The following is a 6363-nucleotide window of genomic DNA, read 5'->3' as shown; positions in this document are numbered from 1 at the left end:
TTCATTTACCAAAAAAGTTCTATGGTTCACAAAAAAATTTTGTTCAATGGAAAAAAGAGGTTGGTAATGTAGGAATCCCACTGTGTCGCATGCCCTTAACATAGTACCATTGTTCGGGAGTGCATAATTTAAGGCCTTTCAATTCAAAATTATTTAACAAAAGCAAAAACAAATAACGTTTTACCGAAATTGTGTAGCATTTAAAGACTTCAACTATACGTTAATCGAGATGAATTTATCAATTAAGATCTTTTCTAAGATTGGAACCAAGCAATTTATAATACTTTAAATCAATCATTAATGAACAAACATAAGCCTACTAAGAAACCTAATGTCAAAACTTGTAATGATTTAATAGTGACATAAACCTGATATCGTTTTAATTATATTCTAATATAAAAATACTATATTATGAAATCTGAAATACAAAACATTCAAATGTTCCAAAGAACCTCCAATTGGAAGCATTAAAGAAAGTTTGAGAAACCCCGAACCGATGGCTATGAGGAAAATTAAGTATTCGTTTTACTTACCTCTGGACTTTGGACATCCTGCAAACGTAATATGGTCATAAATAAAATTTCTCCACTGGTTCTAACCTTATTTTTTTATTCCTTTCTCGTTCGTGACACTTCCCGCTCCATATAGGACACAGATTCCTTTTATATCAATCCAGGGTTCGAAATGGTCTAAATGGTTCTAAACGCACTGTCCTCCGTATAAAAAACACTGGGTGGACATAACCATAAAATTTAAATCAAACCAGGCACTGGTTGGCACTCGAGAATGTCATTCAGAAAAGCTGTCTCAGCACGTAACATGAGCCACCTTTTTAAATAAGAGGGGAGGTGTAACGGTGTTAACCGTTTGGGGAACTAAATATCCAGGGCACAGGGACCCTTTGACTAAATACTCTCTGAACAAGTAAATTCTCTGGCGGGAAAGTTCAAACAGCTTGAAGGAATGTTGAAAACATATAAGAACTGAGCAAATGTTTAAATTAGTTAACCTTAATTATCAATATTAATTCAAAAATAGAATAATTGCGGAAAGAAGAAATTAATTGTAAGCAATATGTAGAACTTTATTTTCATTTCGTATCCGCTTTATAGCTAAGCGATTTCACATTTCAAGGTGAATTCAAGGTCATAAGTATGAGTCACTGAGCTATTTTTAGCATAATTAATGGAATCTGGCGCCAGCCAGGCGCTACAAAAGGACTAACTTTGGACTTTCGGACAGGAAACTGTCACTCAAACTTAATACGCGTGCATCCGGCCGGACGTGGGCTTTGGACCCTTGACCTAGTCCCGTCACTCAACTTAATTGCTTACTTCCGGTGGAAGAAGCTAGTCGACCTCGCTCACTATAGGCTATTCGGCCATAAAATCATGCGACCTTAGACATGCGATTGGTTTAGCGTTAAAAAGTAGGGATAAGTACCTCGCAAAATGATGCTTTTAAAAATAGCCGCGGAGTACGAAAACGTCAGAATTTTGTATTTCGGCGCGCTCTTTCAAACGTTAAACCTGCTACACCTGTCTCTCGAATATTTTAATATTTTCGGGCTTAGAAAATCTTTAGAAGCAATACTAAGGCAACCTAACCTCAATTTGTGACTAAGAAATGCGCGTGTGCGATCGACTCTGCCGATAAAACAGAGTGCTAAGACTACTTGTGCGCGATTAATCTCAATAATTCATCATTAATTTATACAATTTTACTAAAAAAATTCAACGGACTAAATATTCGGAAAAATGTCTAATCCGGATCCAGAGTTATTTGATCTCATTGAAGCGTTTTCCGATAATCAATTTGAGCCGTTTCAAATTTGCCGAGTCTATCATGAACTTCACTATATTATAATTATCGTTTATACCCGTGACGGTATCGAAGAATACATTGTTCATCAAGAATTAGCAATCGATGGTTTGTGAATTAAATAAAACATTTATATTTATCTAACTTAACAGTGTGTTCAGTGATTTTAGTTTTAAACCTGACCTATTCTCGCGGTTGATGGTTTCAACCACTCAACGACAGGTTACGAATCCTCAAACTCAACGTATCATTGCGCAGTTCTATAAGACAATTAACAATTGCAGCGCCCGGACGTAACACCTGTCAAAACAAAAAAATGGAGGCGGCCATATTTATTTAATGTGCGGTTAGCACGCCACGCTCGGGAAGTTTTGAACTATATGCAAGTGTGATTTTGCACATGAGTATGTGCGTATTTCTGGTTACAGAAAAGTGACCATTTCTGATGAATTCCATGAATTACATATTGGTCCCCTTAAATCTATTCTCCATACGCAGCACCCTGCCATTTTTTTGGTGGCGTGTGGAAAATATTTGTCATGAGAGTTGACGGTCGCCGTGTGGCGGTGCCAGCTATGCAATTGGCCCACATTTTAAATATTACACCGTTAAAGTTTAAAAGTTGCAATTCTTATTTAATTCTAATGCTCTAGCGCTTATTTTATTCCTTAAAATATTCTATAAAAATCTGATTGGTGCGTTTTTATTTAAAAAAATTTATTTATAAAAACCTATTGTTTACAACAATACAAATTTTATAATCCCTAAATAAAAGGATGTTAATAAAAACGTATCAAGGAGATTTGTAGAGAATCTTTTAAGAAATAAAAAAGCCCTACAACATTATGATTAAATAATAGTTGCAATTTTTACTTAATGTGAGAGAGAAAACATTAAACCCTAAAAACTATTATAAAATCAATGAAAATAGTTATGCCGAAAAGCAAATTTCTAACCTGATTCATTTAAATAATTTTTTTTAATTCTGCAAAAAGAATTGTCCTACAATCTTCCAAGAAATATCTCTCAATTTTCCTAACAATCTAGAGAAAATTTTTTAATACTCTCAAAACCTTTCCAAATTCATAAAAAGATTTTCTACAAAATTGTAAATATCTACATTTTTAATTCTATTAGAATTTTGTTATAATTTTCTAATTCTGATGTCAGTTTTTTCCAGAATACATTTTTTAAATTATAGAAATCATTTAAAATTTTACCAGAAATCTTGACAAAATTTTATTGTTTTCTTAAAAGCTTTAAAAATTCTTAAAAAGCTTCTAATTTTTTCTTCGAATTCTTCATACATATTTTAATTAATATATATTTTGAAACCTTTAAAAATTAAAATGAACCTTTTAAAATAAAATCTGAACAATTTTGAATTTTCTCTACATTTTATTGCCTATGTGGTAGGAAAATAAAACAATAAAAAAAAGAACATTATAGAATTCAAAAAAGTTACTATCAAATTATAAAAATTTACAAAATATCACCCTCAAAAAGCCTTATTCTATTACATTACAGTCATCGAAAACTGTAAAAAAATATATTTTCAGTAAATTATTATTTAAAAAACATAAATAATAATTTTAAACGAAAATTAATATTTATTGATCAAATTTTTTTCTGTGGAGTTGATTAGAATAATTATGATCAATAATTCAAAATCTAAATGCATTGATACTAAACGAGAATAAATCAATGTAAAATTGAATAAAGTAGCAAGTTGCAAATTATTTTGAAAACTTGGTTCCTATGTTTCGATTTCTTTTTTAGAATAAGACCCTTTAGTTCATGTTTAATTTAAAAATGAGGGTGCTTTCATGCCTCTACAAGCAGGCAGCCTGCATGCAGAGGAATGCAAGCACCCAAAGTATAAGTCTTTATCTAAATTTCGTGAAAATAGTTATGCCGGAAAGAAAATGTTAAAATTAATTAAATTTGTTTAATTAAGTTCCCGCTGTTGGCCAATAGATGGATCCAGCAGTAAGTGCTGGTCGATTTAGCCATTCAAAACGTCATGAACCAAGCTTAGACATATGGTAAAAAAAAACCGTGTTGACACATTAGTAATTTTATTTTCGCGTCATATACTTTGGTTGTGTTAAAATGTCTAATTTTGTGCCAAATAATCTTCATATGCGGGAAGTGTGGACGCGTGAATATTGGGCGAAGCCGACGACGTAGAAGCATGACTGAACATTCCCCATGACTTTCTTCTCTTTAGGTTGCTGCAATGAATCCATTTTTCATCACTCGCCCCGATGAGATGAAGAAAACCCTTCCTTTTTTGCCGCTGAAGCAGTTTTTCACAGGCGAAAAAGCGACGCTCAAATGGCTCAAATGGCAAATGGCAACTCAGAGTTCCAGAGGGCTAACGGATTCACGGTAGTTATTAACATACATTAATTCAGGTATATGGTTTGGGATGGGGACTGTCTGTGATCTGATCGATTTCATAAAATTTGACCGTCACCTAACGGTCAGCATGGAATCGGTGAAATAATTTAATTAGGTATAAACCTGATATATGTTATGACATACATACCAGGCTGTGTCGACTCTCATGGGTGCATTGGACCACTTAAAGCGACACTAGCGCATCTACAAGGAAGTCGATGACTAACATGTATCTATGTGTTCGTGCACCTATGTGTGTATATTATTTGAATGTGTTGCATCAATTAAAACCAGAGAAAATAAACGAATTTATTCAAAATTATATACAAATTTAAGACGAAAAATGTATAAATACTGTTTCTTGCATCATTTTTCGGCATAAATTTGTACAATTCTGCATTCTGTAATAAGTGAAGAAATACATGACACATAAAATGTAAGTTTTCTTAACATTTTATTTATTTGCAATATAATAGAGAACTGAAATCAGTGACATCCTGGCACAGCACAAACATTTCAATTTACTTTAACTTTGTTTTTTTTTTCAATTTACTGATTTCACCTTATACCATGAGACACAACTTTTTAAAACTTAGCAAAACTTGACGTTTGTTGAAGAAAACATAACCTCAAAAACATTAGTATGGTGGCGCAAAAATATTTTAAGAAAATATTACCCCCAATTCTGCCTCTACAGTAGAGCCATCTACAAGGAGGTCGATAACTACAAAAGTAAATGTGATTACACGCGCCCTTGGGAGTCGACCCAGCCTGACACGTACATTCACGGAAAAACAATCCGGGTGGACGGAGGTACCAAATACCACTGCTATATATATATATATATGTCGTAGGCAATAAGTCGAATCCGGCAATAGGTCGCGTGAACTTTTTTTCGTCTAATTCCCTGAATCCAAGGCGGCTCTCAGGGCGCTTTCACACCTCGGTTGACTGCAGGTGGAAAATGGTCCATTTTCTCATTCTTTGTACATGCGGAAAATTTCTTACAGTGATATCAATACATAGTTTCGTCACATGATAGAGTCAAAGAAAAACGCTAGTGTTAAATGTGTTGCAGCTCAAATTCCATTGGTCTCCCAACGAGCATTTCGTCACGCTAGTGGCAACACAAGTTATCTAATTTTTTCCAAATTTTCAGGAGAGCCAAAACGACCATGGTGAAAACGCTGAGATAGCATGTGTTAACAAACAGCTTTAGATATCCACTGTTAACCAAATCACGATTTACGCGCTCCCTGTTGCCCGTATGGAGAAACCAACTTCACCATTTGATTCCCCGCCAAATTCAACTTTAGGAACCGTCCTTAACCCGAAACGGCCATAATATGATATAGCTGGTGTTGCCACTAGCGTGACGATTTGAAACAATTTTCAAGTCTCAAATGTATTTTTATGAACGTAGATGCACATCTGGGCATCTAGGGGAGAGTATCATTTTAAGACTGAATTTTGGCTCAATGCCGAGAGTTGTGAAGTGCTGATCCGCACTGTCAGCCACATGAACACCTGTCAAAGCAACTTCCAAATGTTAGGTTAGTCATGGCCATCGATATTTAAACTAAAGCCGGGATGTGTAGAAAAAGTCATGACTGTCTACATATACAATTAGGTATTTTCACTTCAATCACCAGTAGATGGTCACATAAAAGAGAGGATGAGAAGGGCAAATGTGGAGATGAGGCAGGTGTGGGGGCTAGGAGTTCGCAGATGATTTTGTAAGGAAGATGAAATTGTTTGATACGCTAGTAATGAGTGTGGTATTTTACGGCGTGGAGGTGTGGGGGTGGGCAGTAAGTGAGGAGGTGAATGGGATACAGGAGAGGAATGTAAAGTGGACACTGGGTTTGGCAAGGAATACGCCGAACTATGTATATTGTCAGGAGGGAGACAGGAAGAACGAGTTTAGGGGTTATAACAGGGAGTAGAACGTGTAAATATAAGGAGAAATTTTTGAAAGAGGGGGGAAGTAAGCTGGTCAGGGTGTGTTAGCGGGAGAAGGAGAATTGACGTAGCAGTGCAAAGATGGAGGTGGAAAGAGAAAGATATTTTAGAACGAATGGATTGCCGATGGATGAAGTAAAAAAGATGCACGAGAAAGGAAAGAAGGTATATGAGTTG

At 35.0% G+C, this 6363-nt stretch overlaps 1 long non-coding RNA gene across 5 annotated transcripts in view; it reads right to left on the bottom strand.

Annotated features, from left to right (window-relative positions):
• The window catches only part of LOC117177742, an 11108-nt gene extending 10325 nt beyond the window's left edge, over positions 1 to 783 (bottom strand). For 4 of the 5 annotated variants that reach the window (XR_004467750.1, XR_004467752.1, XR_004467749.1 and 1 more), the window contains exon 1: positions 600 to 783. This is a non-coding gene — a long non-coding RNA (uncharacterized LOC117177742). Of the gene's footprint in view, positions 1 to 533 lie in introns of all 5 variants that reach the window. The other variant, XR_004467751.1, reaches the window with a different exon arrangement.
• Between the last annotated feature and the right edge of the window lie 5580 nt (positions 784 to 6363).

The sequence above is a fragment of the Belonocnema kinseyi genome, chromosome 8 (assembly GCF_010883055.1).
Source record: "Belonocnema kinseyi isolate 2016_QV_RU_SX_M_011 chromosome 8, B_treatae_v1, whole genome shotgun sequence".
Classification (NCBI taxonomy): Eukaryota; Metazoa; Arthropoda; class Insecta; order Hymenoptera; family Cynipidae; genus Belonocnema; species Belonocnema kinseyi.
Note: the sequence above shows the minus strand (reverse complement) of the source record. Positions and strands in the feature narration are given on the sequence as shown.